Genomic DNA, 13,987 nt, shown 5'->3' with positions numbered 1-13,987 from the left:
ATCATTTTTATGTATATTTAGCCTGCTTTACTCTTTAAAAATTAAACTATGGAGCAACAATGTTTGAATGTTAATGGAACAATAGTTATTAATTAAAAATGGGTAAAAACTTAGTTTTTCATGATGTTGGTGCCTGAACCATGTGGGCTTTAAAGCTAATTTTCAGTGGGTGGAACATTGGCGATTTTAACAGATTACGGGCCAGACTCTCTTAGCTTCAAAAGTGATACAGGTTGAGTATCCCGTATCCAAAATGCTCGGGACCAGGAGAATTTTGGATAACGGATTATTCCGTATTTCGGAATATTTTAATATTTCAATGATGTATTTTGAAGTATCTTGCATTTATGCTGTATAAACACATAATATACACACAAATATATTTTATTACCACATAAAATACACACAAACATATTTTAATTGTTCAAAAAACGAGGTTTCAAAACGTGAAACAAAATGTGTGTACTATCTCAGCACTGAATTTGAATGCCAAGCAATCATTGTCTTGCACATATATAGTGCCAGTTACATATCATGTCCCCAGTGATGCTGTTACATATGTCCCCAGTGAGTTTTTAGCAAAAAAAATTTTTTTTTTCACTTTCTGGAATGTCCGTATTTCGGAATAATTCGAATAACGGATATTCGGATACGGGATACTCGACCTGTAAAATGGAGAGTGATAAACAGCCAGCCAATCCGTTCCTGTCTGACATTTTTCAAACACAGTCTGTGACTTGGCAGGTAGGAGCTGATTGGCTGGCTGTTTATCACTCTCCATTTTATCACTTTTGAAGCTTAGATAATCTAGCCCTACAACTTTAAAAATCCACTTTAGTAATTTGTCCAATTTCACCTCATTGTAATATTATTATGTAAAAGTTTTTTTTATGGGAATGTATTATCCTCTCTTATTTGACTGCTACTCTGCATTCTATTACTGAGCACATTTGAAAAGTGATGGTAGATGGGAGAGTGGCTTGTTTATTAACTACCTATGGGTAAACAGCTGGCTCAAAAGTACATTTTAGAATTCTGATTCAAAAAATAAATATGCATTAGAAACTTTTTTTAAAATGTTTCTTTTTGTATATCAGCAAAATTATTTATTTTTAAACAATGTTTTATCTTTTATAGTTTATGTAATAACCATAAATATATACAGGGCCAAATACAGTGAAACCATATTAAACAATTTCCATAGATTTATGAGTACAAAGCAAGAACTTGAAAACAGGACCCTTTATTACAAAAAGGGTAGCAGACTACCATAATGAAAAACACATTCAAAAAGTTTAAACAGTTTAAATAAACTTAAATTAAAGGGAACAAGCAAGTGAATTTATTGCTGCGTGATAAGTTAAGTGAAACGCAGCAAAGAAAGGTTTATTATTATAGAGCTGGAAAATGGGCATATGAAACGTCTCTTCTGTTCTCTGCATACATATACATGCATTAGACACAGTCATTTAATGTGCAGTGTGGCAGAGGCATCTTGTATCTTTAAACCAATTATTCATTTTAAACAAAGAACCGTTCATTGTTTTAATATGTCACATTACTACAGCTGCTTTCACGTGTGGTTCCTCAGCTAATTGGAGAACACATACTTGCATTGTACTTTTATTTCTTGAGGTGTGCTAAGGAAAAAGGCAGCAATTAGTCTTGCTGCTATCCTTTGTTCCCACATCCCCTGTGCTTCCTAAAATACACGACAAGCAGAAACATATGTAGAAACTGTAAGAGTAATAGGTGTATGTAGAACACAATCTTTAAGCTGCAGCTGAGCGCATGAGTAGGGCAATTTGTGCAGACAATGAGAGTCCGAATAGAGAAAGAATCTGGTAGAAGAAGAACAGCGGAGGCCTGCAAGTCTCATAATAAACTGTGATACTGGAAAAAACAAAGTCTAAGTAATGTAAAGGAGGTAACGAGCAATTTAAAAACTGTTATTCTACTACTAAAAGACTAAAAGAACAAAGAATTTCAACCGCTTCAATAATCACTTTCAGAAAGAACTATAAGTTTTGCATATATTATAGCGATGCAGTGTACACACCATTATGACAGTATTCATTATGCAGACAGTCAGTAAGCACTTTATGTTCCTCCAGCATTATGGTGCTGTAAGTGGACCAAATACAGTATGTGCCTAGGTTACCAGTATAAAAAAAAAATCATAGTGAGTTTCAGGTCGGATAAGCACCATGCATTTGGATAAGGTCGACAAGAGGAAGGTCGAAATGCATTAGGTTGACATGCATCAAGGTCGACATGTCTGAAGGTCAACATGGGGTTAGGTCAACAAGGTACTTAGGTTGACACATGCAAAGGTCGACATGGGGGTTTTCACTTTTTTAATCCCGAATATCGACATGGACACTAAAAACGCTAACCACGTCCCCTTGCATGGCTTGCTGCAGTTGCCATGTTTTGGGCACAATATTTTATTCTCCCACCATACACTAATAGATGGTAGTGGTACAGCACATGTCGTCTCAAAGGCAGAGACAGGGCCCCTTTAGGCAGAGACAGGGACAGTGGTAGGGTTTTTGGCATCCCCCTGCAAACTAGAATGCTTTTATGTGAGAACTACTGTGCAGGGCCAATGTTGAGGTTACAATGTTCCACCTCACCATTTAAAGGTGGTGGAACTCAGTTTCACCCAGTTCACCTTCACTTTAACCCCTGGTACCATATATGGGCACCTTTAGATCTTTGATGAGATCAGATAATTTAACAAAATATTCCTAATGTCACTGAAAAAACAATTGTGTTGTTTTGTGCTTGACTTATGGAGATAGTGGCACACTTGCTGATCGCCATTGTAACTACTGGCACATACGAAAGTATAGGAGGGGGTAACTGCACTGGACAGCTGGCCCATGCATCTGTAATTGTTGGAGAGGGTGATTGTACTATGTATTTTGTAATGTTATAATTCATGTATTTCCTTTGCTCGGGTATCTGCGTTCTAGAGAAATCTATTACATCACTAGTTAGCTGACGTTGCTATTGTTGTGTTTATTGTCTAGTGTGGAGGCACTATATCATTAACGCTATTGTTGCGCTTATTGTCTAGTGTGGAGGCACTATATCATTAACGCTATTGTTGCGCTTATTGTCTAGTGTGGAGGCACTATATCATTAACGCTATTGTTGCGCTTATTGTCTAGTGTGGAGGCACTATATCATTAATGCTATTGTTGTGTTTATTGTCTAGTGTGGAGGCACTATATCATTAACGCTATTGTTGCGCTTATTGTCTAGTGTGGAGGCACTATATCATTAACGCTATTGTTGCGCTTATTGTCTAGTGTGGAGGCACTATATCATTAACGCTATTGTTGCGCTTATTGTCTAGTGTGGAGGCACTATATCATTAATGCTATTGTTGTGTTTATTGTCTAGTGTAGAGGCACTATATCATTAACGCTATTGTTGTGTTTATTGTCTAGTGTGGAGGCACTATATCATTAACGCTATTGTTGCGCTTATTGTCTAGCGTGGAGGCACAATATCATTAACGCTATTGTTGTGTTTATTGTCTAGTGTGGTGGCACTATATCATTAACGCTATTGTTGCGCTTATTGTCTAGTGTGGAGGCACAATATCATTAACGCTATTGTTGTGTTTATTGTCTAGTGTGGAGGCACTATATCATTAACGATGCATGCACCCACAGGTCATTAATGACCCTCTTTGTCCTCTGTACATGCAGTACAGTCCGATCGATAGCATGCTCCTAGATATGGCCACTAAACTATATCATTTCTAAATCATTTAAATGTGTGTGCACTATATCTTTGGCTCAGGGAGGACAGCCAGTTCAAGAGAAATCGTTGATGACATTGCATCATTTGCGATGTCATCTAATTTGTATCCAGCATAACGCCCTCATACTAATAGTAACAGAGTTTGTTATGCACAGCTCATTGCCCTGCAGTTTATAGGGCACATAGCTTAGCATGTAAATTCTAGTTACACATCAGTAGAAAGGTATTAGTAGGTGCACTTCTAGCCACATTACAGGAGATGAGCACTTACAGTATCACCAATGATTGTGTCAGCCTCACCATGACAGCTGGTAGAGTAGTTGTATTTACCAGACAGATGAGAAAGGGGTCATTGGAGAGCACAGAGTGAGGATGAGATTAGGAGCGCGGATCATGTTGGTTAATACCATGAATAGGAACCATCCTCAGGCTGAGCGACTGGCTTCAATAGTATGAGTATTTTACACAGTGGGAATGAGTAGCTTGTGTCCTGTAGAAATTGCACATAGGGAAAATGTATCAAACCTTCAGAGAGATAAAGTGGAAAAGTTGAACAAAGCAACCAATCAGCTCCTGCCATTCATCTAGCTTAGGGTATGAGTTTAGCTAGAAGCTGATTGGTTGCTATTACCAGCTTCTCCTTTCTATCTCTCTTGAAGATTTGATATGGACCCCCCCCCCCCCCTTTCCCATTTCATAGTGCGGGTCAGCTCCTTGAGCTGGATGGGGAATTTACATACCCGGGGGTCTTTAAGAGGAAACAGGAACTGAGGTGGTGAGGCCCTTGAGTGGATATAACACTGGACTCAAGGGGATAAATTTACAGAGATGGAAAGTCTAATGAAGATGGGATGTTGCCTATAGCAACCAACCAGATTCTACTAGTAATGTATTTGTACCTTCTAGAAGATAAGAGATAGCATCTGATTGGTTGCTATGGGCAACATCCCATCTTGAAGAGAACTCCCATCTTAGTAAATTTACCCCCATGAGTGTTATTGGCCTTTTGAGTGCCAACATCTCTGTGAGAGATAGGCAACATATCCACTAAAAATGCCACAAAAATACAACCCTTTGAGTGCCAATGTCTCTGCTTGACAATTTTCACACCTATTCACTTGGCACTCAAAGGGTTAAGCAGCAGTGAGCTGATGTCCTACAGTGGTTGCTATGACTTTGAGACATTGCGGTGATGGGGGGGGGGGGGGGGGGCAATGCCATCTGAGGGCTTTGCTCTATTCTTTTAAGTATATGTTGGGTTTGGTGCATGAGCAGAAAAGCCACTGAGAGCTATATGGGCATCAGTAAGATGATCCCAACACTTACTATGGGAATAGACAATCCTGTGTTCCACCCAGGTTCTGGTTGATAGATCGACATGCATTAGGTTGAAAAGTACAAAAAGTCTATGTGAAAATGGTTGACTTATGGTCGAGGGTTTTAAAAAAAAATCAACTACCATCCACTTGGACTACTATAGTAATGTGTCCAAATCACTGCAGTAATGGAGCAAGGCACCTTGCCTGAAGCTTGTTGTGTCAAGCGAGCCTCTAATATATGGGGTTATACGGGTGCTGGATGGCTGACAGACAGTCAGGATGCCGACAGTCATTAGCCTGAATGTTAAAACCCTGACACTTGGGGTCCCAATGGCCACTGGCTATTGTCCCTCGTAGGGGTCCACGACCCCCATAGAGGGAGAATAGAATAGGTGGCAAGCGTAACGATCCACTGTGCCCGCAGCGTTGCAAACACAGCGAGCCCGCAAGGGGCTTCGTTGCACTCCCCCACTGTCGGAGTCTGGGCAGTTGGGATCCTGACATCGGGCTAATGACTGTCGGGATCCAGACTGTTGGGGACGTATTCCACACTCGGTTAAACATACAAAATTACATACATTCAAACATACAAAAATCACATAAAAAACTTGTGTCGACCAATCCCATCTTTTTACCCTGTCAACTTATTACATGTAGACCTTATGTATATGTCACTCTAATGCATCTCGTTTATATAATGTCCACCTTTTGACTGTCAACCTACTATTGTCGATCTTTTAATCCACATACATGCCACGCTTGGGCTAATTGTGTACAGAAAGTGGATATTTTTTACATCGTAAATGGAATAATTTTTTTTTTATTGAAATGAAGACAGTGCTTTATTAGTATACTGTATATATAAAGTGTCTTTGAAGTATTTTCTACAACTACACAACTTACAAATCAAAAGTAAAGTAATACAAACACTAATAAACAAAATAGGCTCTCCCAGGGAGAGCGAACTTCTGATGCCTATATACAAAAATATAGTTTTGTACTTATCCTCCACACAGCAAACATCTTAACAAAATAAATATATAAAGAATATTCAACAGCACTAATCTACAATGAAACAAAATGACTGAAAAGCATACACAGTACAGAGGAAAGGGCTCAGACAACATTCTGCATGTTTATCTACTTAAGATCACATTACCAAACTGAATAAAGAGCTTCTGAACGCATGTCCAATGGTCTACTGTGCATAATTTACAAACATCGGTGGCTGCCCTTTATAGATGTTATCCTGCTCAGTGTGTGACATTTAAAGTTTGTCATCAAACAGAAACCGATCTACAAAGAAAATGTGATCCCCAGAAATAAAAATAACACGGTTAAGAGTTTTTTTTTTTTTGTTATTGAAGATTTAGACTTTAGTTTGCAGCGTCACTTGGTTAATCTGTATCTGATTTAGTTATGGTTTCATTTAATAAACAGTATCTCTTTCCCGTGACCTTCCTTTCTGCTGATAGGAGCGTAGAACACACAATGACGTACTTCTTTGAAGCTAAGTTGATAGTGACGGCCCTCAGCATTATCTAGCTAAATTAAAATTATGTTTAAAAGCAAATTGTTCCTATATGAAATAATGGGGGATATTGAGACCTGATCGCAAGCCTGGGATGGACGAATTGGAGTGATGGGCACATTTTAGTTTGACTCCAACTTCTTCATTGTCACAGTTGGTCACTGTACATAAGGCCAAGAATGTCAAATCCTATCACTTTTGTACAGGATCTTGTACTGGATCTTGTGCAGGGATCAGAGGACACTTACAGCCTCTGATCCCTTATTTATTTCAAAGTACCCTCCACATGCCACTCAGACCTCCCCACATGCATATCAGACTTACCCAGATGCCAGAAGTGGCTGGAAAGCCCTCTGCAGACAGACCCACTTTTCCACCAAGAGCTTCAGGACAGGTAAATACAGTATTATGTACGTTTAAGGACTATTTCACACATTTAATCCTTAATATCATATATATATATATATAGGTTGCGGGGTAGCGGCACTCACGTCAACCGGGACCCGTCTCCGCCTCCAGCCACTACGTCAAGGGGCTGGAGGCGGAGACGGGTCCTGGCGTTTGTTTGCACATGGGTGATTCTCCTTATTTAAGGTGAGCGATTTTAATGTTTATACTTATCCTGAAGACGCTAATAAAGTTAGCGAAACGTTGATGTACTACAGACTACAGCTTCTGATTATTGATGTGACGTGAGTGCCGCTACCCCGCAACCCATATTGGCAGCTGCCACTGTCTCTGAGGGCACCCATTCTATTTGTTATATGAGTGCCGGGCGTACGTCCTATATATATATATATATATATATCGTAAAATAGTTATAATTTTTGCAAAAATCTTTGGACCTTGAGCCTGCCGAGCTGGATTGGAATCATGTGTATATTATATTACCTAACACTTGACAATCAGCTTGTCTTTAACTGAATAAAGACAGTTAAGGCATTCATTACTGCAACTTCCCTGAGGGGAGAAGTCGCAGCCAATCTCCCTTGAACCATGCGTTCCCTTTGCATGGAATATATTGCATAAGATTCTATTCTGAACTGCCAGGAGGCTGCTCGTGTCAGGACGGGCCGACAAGCAGGTCCGATCTCTGACTCTGATCTGACGCCCACAGGACTGATTTGGCCACTTTTCACCTGATTTCTCGGCCCAATCAGTCGGAATCAAGTGGAAAGTGGCATAATCAGACTAGTGGATGACCCAAGAGGAATAAGGAATAAGAGGCAATCTGATTTCTTCAATCCATTCATTGCACATGCCAGTGTGTTTCATATTGTAGTGTAATGTGTCTGTATGTTGTACTTCTTTAGTCTACCTACAGTTTCTTTGCATAGTGAGCATGCTGCTTTGCCATTTTTCTCTATCAAAGATAACTCTCACTGCATATCAAACACATGACACTCATTATTCCCCTTCCATTTTTTTTTATAAATATAATAATACTTACAATACATATTAATCACATTAAATTACCCCAATAATTAAACAATGTAATATGTTGTTGACACTCCACGTTTATTTGATTGTATCATGGTCAGACCATTTAATTATATTGTCTTCTAACTTTATAAAATGTTTCCTTATCCCTCTGGGCTTACATATAGTAAGGTCATGGGCCGCATGTGGCTCGTCGGTTGCTGGTTGTGCATATTAGACCTAAATATTTATTCTATCCAGTTCCTAAGTTTTCAAATATGTGTTTCTGTTAAAAAAAAAACATAGTAGAAGGCGCTATCTTCCCCAGGATATTTACCTGGGCAGCTGCAAATACAATCATCCTTTGGCTCAGATGTATAACCTTAAGGCAAATGGGTCACTGACTGCATGGCGCTGCCTGTTGGGGTATCATTTCAGTTGTTTGTTATACTTTGCCTTTAAAATTAATCTATATCATAAGATAAATAGATAGATAAATAGATAGATAGATAGATAGATAGACGTTTAAATTTTTTCCTGGAATACCTATTTTCCTACATGATTTGAAAATGATTTGGCTCCTTTGGTTTTAATTCTAAAAACATCAGTCAATAACTAATAAATCAGAACTTTTGTTGAAGCATAAAAGCTGAAGGCAGCAACATCCCTGAGCTGACTGCCCCGGACGTGTTTCTGGCTAATAGCCTGCGGTTATTTCCTTTGAGTGGCAATTAGCCATAAAATTTGTTAGGAGCAGTGAGCCGAGGGACATTACTGCTTTCGGCTATTTCCATTTGTGAATTGTTAAAAGTTTTGTCATGAAGTTTTTGAACTCTCCTTTATGCGGTTCTAATGTTTAATGTTACAATGTCTACATTCCCATAGATGTTTAAATGTTTAATTATAAACACTGAAGGCGAATTGGTAAATACTGAATTTCTTTACAATTAAACATTTTGTAGGTTATCACTATATTTTAGGAAATTCTGATTAATCAGGAAAGATAAAGACTGACTATATCTAGGTAAAATATTTTATGACTAAAGTAATAAGCGCACTGTTAATATGAAAAAAACAATAACATTTATAGTCTTACAGTGGTATAAAAGTTAATACTTGATGAATAGTCCCATTACCACAATGCAGTTTATTTATAAAAGTCTAACTGTTGTATTAAGTATTGAATAATATTCATAGAAAATATTCATATAAATCCAAAATTCATAAAAAAAACATTTAGGGGCATATTCAATCTTGGCCTAGTTTTTTACCAGGTGAAAAAACGGCAAAGATTCGACTTTAAGTATTCAAACATGGGCATTTTTGCCAGTTTTTTAGTACAGTTTTCCCATGCCATTTCACTTTTTGTACAAATTGGCATGGGTGGAACCAGCTGCAAAAACAGGAGAAAAACCGAGTGAATTCATGGCAGTTTCACCAGTACACGTGGTTTTTGCCAATGCTGGATTTTTTTGCCCATGTGAAAAAACAGCAGTGGGATTGTATAGGGCGATTCAAAAAATTTTGGGCTAAATTTGCAGATTTTTCGGCTGGCGAAAATTTCGTCCAGGATTAAATACCGAGTACAAAACAGTTGATAATTTTTTGATACATACACATCCTAGCAAATTCCCTGGGAGAATGTAGGGTACCCCTGGAAATCAGAAATAGCCAAGAGGCTACATTCAAGTATCAATAGTTTTCTTTCAGCCTAGAAATCATTTAAGTTGTTAATTGTATCATCTGAAAATAATTAACAAGTAAGGCTTTGATGGATCGTTATCCAGGATAAAGACCCTTGTCTTTACAGACAGACAGGCTACAACATGATCCAAAATACAAGACAATGTTTTATGAAAAGAAGGGACCAAAATGGAGTTCAATGGTGTTAATTGCACCCAGTGATGGCTCTACCATTAGGCAGTTTAAGGCAGTTGTCTAGGACCCCAATATCTTAAGGGGCAACACTGGGTCTGTCTATCACAAAATTAAGAATGACAATGAGAAAAGCATCATTGTTGAACTTAATGCAGGTGGTGGCTATGGAAGTTCTAAGATGCCACCTCCACACTTTCACTTGAGAGGCTGGAAAGTGGGTATTGGTGGCAGTTAGGGGGTGCAGTATGTTGAAGTTTTGCCTGTGATACTGATAAGCCTTAAACCGGCCCTGATTGTACCTAAATTCAAGCAAATATCACTGCAAGAATATCATTACTTTGTAATATCACATTATTTTGTAGCAGTCATAAGATGTGACTATAAAATCATTTAATCCACCAAGAACTCCTCCTCATGCCCAATTACAGAATATTTAATGGGGACAATGATCCTCAGCACATAAAATCTACAGTAAAATGGCAGAAAGAGCAAAGAAACAAAGTTTTGGAATAACAAAGTAAAGATTCAGAAAAGAAGCCAAGTGAGAGACACTTTTGGGGACTAAGAGCATAAGTGGATGCACTCCAACATCCATGACCTAATGCAGTGTTGTAAAGAGGAGTAGGACAACATTTCTCAAACATGAATTAAGAGACACAGTAACTCATGTACAAATAGATAACTTCTAGTAATTGCTACTAAAGGAAATTCAATAAGCGGGATTCTCATAGAAAATAACATTGCTGACAAGGACTATGGGCTTTATTTACTAAGATGGGAGTTTTATTAAAGATTAGATGTTGCTATGGGCAACTAATCAAATTCTGTTATCTTCTAGATTCTGAATGGTTGCTATGGGCAACATCTCATCTTTTAGAGAACTTCCATCTTAGTAAATAAACCCTAATGTGGTTACCAGAATGTAGCTACCATGATATCAACAAATGGGACCTTGTATTTATAGCAATTCATGCTTGTATTCAGTACAGTGGGTAACATGATGGTTTGATAAAGTATACACTTATCAATCTCTCAGTCGTGTCCATATAGTTCTTCTTGACATTAGGATTGTCAACGAGCAAGCTACATACTCTGCAAGCTACTGATTCCTTTCATCTACTTACTTTATCATACATAGCTTCTCATTGACTATTTTAAAATTTGAATAATTAAAAAACGAAATCTGTTATGTGTTATTTTTCAACATTAAATTATTTATCAAATGTTTACATTTTGTGAGAATTGTTAATTATGTCCCTAAATGTAAGAACAGTAAGATAAAATAGTGTAAGCTTTTGTTTTCACGCAATTGTTTGTTTTGCTGCCCTGATTAACCTTACTATGCCTGCCAACAATCCTGGTTTGATTTTTGTTTGAAGAGACTATGCTTTTAAGACTGTTTAATTTAACACCATTACTGTCTAAATGAAATGCATGTTTAAATAACATTTTTGTCACAGTTCTCTCTTATGTTTTCAGAGAAATAAACCCTAGTGACAGGGTTAGTTTTCACTTTCAAACAATAAGATTTTTGTATATAGATCAATTAGTTCCTCAGAATGTCATCTAAACAGTGTACTTTTTGGCACTGTTGTGTCTACATGGTTATCCTAGACGTCCCAATTTTCCTTTTACAGGATTATCATACAGCACAATGAATATAATTGACTGATGAAATGAGGAGTGAGGAATACAGATTTTGAAGTGTAAAGAATGGAAACAAAAATATATTTTTTGGTCTATGTTCATTAACCCATTGTGTGCCAAGTGAATTTGCCAAAATAAGTGTGAAAATTGGTAAATAAATTCAAATGCCCGCCTAGCTGCATGACCGGTACCAACACTCAGTCAGTGGAGTGGTGTGTCCACCAACATATCTGTCAGGTATATACAAAGCCTAAGCTACATAAAGAAAAATGTATTTAATACAAACTTGAACAGAAAAACACTTAAGTAATAAGTGAATTTACACATAGGCAAGTTAAAAATGTAAGGGTTAATGCTGAGATGGACCCAAAATGGTTGAAAGATATGCCAAATTGCAATATATGCAAAATGAGGGCATTTCATTCGACCGGCCACAATTCAGCCGCCAGAGCCACCACACAGAGGAGTACAGGGAAGAACTTCAGGGCTCCTCCTGCACTCTTCCTCCAGCCTACACTGGAGACATGCAGACACACAGCCTCCCTCCCTCCTTAATGCAGCCGTGAGTTGCCAGGGGGGAGGGGGTGCCATGTTCTGCTGCTTACAACCTGGAATTGCACTGTACAGTATGTTCCTGCATATACAGAGCCATACATATATCAATCTGTGTATATCTCCATGCTATCAGGATATTCACAGAGTTTGCTCATTGTATATGCTGTGATTACAATATATATATTCGATATTAAGCATATTTATTACATTTATACATTATTATTCCTCACAAACTTGTAAAATCCTTCACTAAAAAGCAGAAAGACACGAAAGCACAATATATGCATGAGCTACAATGGTGCATTCGCTCTTAGCCAATCGTAAGCTTTTCGCTAGTGTTGGGGTCATCACCATACCCCTGACCAAAGGCAAATAATACAGCTTTCTCAGATGTATATATACCTTAAATGTGTCTGTCTGGATGACAGTCTGCAGGTGTTTGAAACTGTGTAAATAATCCCTTACTCTACACAACTCACATTGGAAGACCCCTTCCATAGTCCCATCCCTCCTCAATACACAATATATTTGTATGCGTCTACCCTGACTTTCTGGGGATGCGCAGTGACACAAAATATGCTACAGAAACTGACGTAATAGTGCTTCTTCACACTCTTACATAACACTTAAGGGCCCCGTATACTGCAATGATATGTCTGACACTGAAGTCGGATGTAATTTCCCTTGAACTCCCCCTGGACCTTCCCGGGAATGATTCCATCCGATTTTGTACTTTGGGGTCTTTTTTGCAGAAGCTATATCTCATGCGATTGATCAAGCCAAGATAAATTGTATGAGATATATGTTATGCTGCCATACACTTATGCGATCGGATGTGATGTGACATCGCAATGCGATGTCCATCGCATCCGATCGCATCTTGTGGTGCAAAAAGTGCCCTCTTGCAGCACCCGATGTCGCATGCCGTATCGCTGTGAAGGAGCGCTAGCGGATGACGGGAGTTTAAATATTTTTTAAACACTGGACGACCCTCTGATTGGCTAAGAGAGCTGAATACAAATGGTCCTTTCAAATATTGTGGGAAGAACACTGATTTAGGTCTGAAGGGTGTGAGGACCTCAACTCCCCTCCCTCCTCAGTCATTTCTTCCCATGAGGCAAAAAAACGTTTTATGGTAAGCTTACAAATTCATTTTTTAACATCCACAAAGATATTTAAATGTATTAATGCGATTTGTAGGGACGAAATGTTATCCTTTCCTGAGTAATAGAGTTTCATCATGAGAGAAGATATGTGAGCTACATTAAGGTCAAAAATTTTGATCGTTGGAATTTTTACCTTATCATCTTCCATAACAGATTTGTTATTCTCTTTCCTCTGTTTTTTAGACTTTTTCTTGCTTGCTTGTTTTGTTCTCTTTCTATTTCTTTTTCTAGATCCCTCCCCTTTTGTTCCTCTATGTGTTTGAGACCTCTCTACCAATTTGTATGGCGATGCCTCCTTTACTCTTAAAAAGGTTGCTGTCTTCCATGCAGAAAACCTGAAACAATGAAATCAAATTAAACTGTGCAAAATCATTGTCGTGTATGAGGGCCTTTAGATTTTTAACTTTTCTAGAGTGGTAATGTACATTTAATTGTGCTATAGGGACACATATTTGACCATGGTTAAATGTAAGTTAAATACAGCTACTGTATGCCAAATAAAACATCCAATGTTATACAGAGGCCCACTTATTTTTCCTAACAGTAGGTAAAAAGATTTATTTTTATCTTCTTTTGCAGCAGCAAAGTGTTGGGATAATAATTATACAGTTAGTACAGGAAATATCCCTGCTTAACCTGCCACCCTATACTGTCCCATATAATGACCTAACTTCCCTCTCTTTAGCCTCTATAGT

At 38.1% G+C, this 13,987-nt stretch overlaps 1 protein-coding gene across 1 annotated transcript in view; it reads left to right on the top strand.

The window, feature by feature from the left end:
- The window catches only part of DCHS2 (dachsous cadherin-related 2), a 269,106-nt gene that overhangs the window by 25,382 nt on the left and 229,737 nt on the right, over positions 1 to 13,987 (top strand). The window lies entirely within an intron of this gene.

This window comes from Crinia signifera, chromosome 1 (assembly GCF_055691185.1).
Source record: "Crinia signifera chromosome 1, ASM5569118v1, whole genome shotgun sequence".
NCBI classification, from domain to species: domain Eukaryota; kingdom Metazoa; phylum Chordata; class Amphibia; order Anura; family Myobatrachidae; genus Crinia; species Crinia signifera.
Note: the sequence above shows the minus strand (reverse complement) of the source record. Positions and strands in the feature narration are given on the sequence as shown.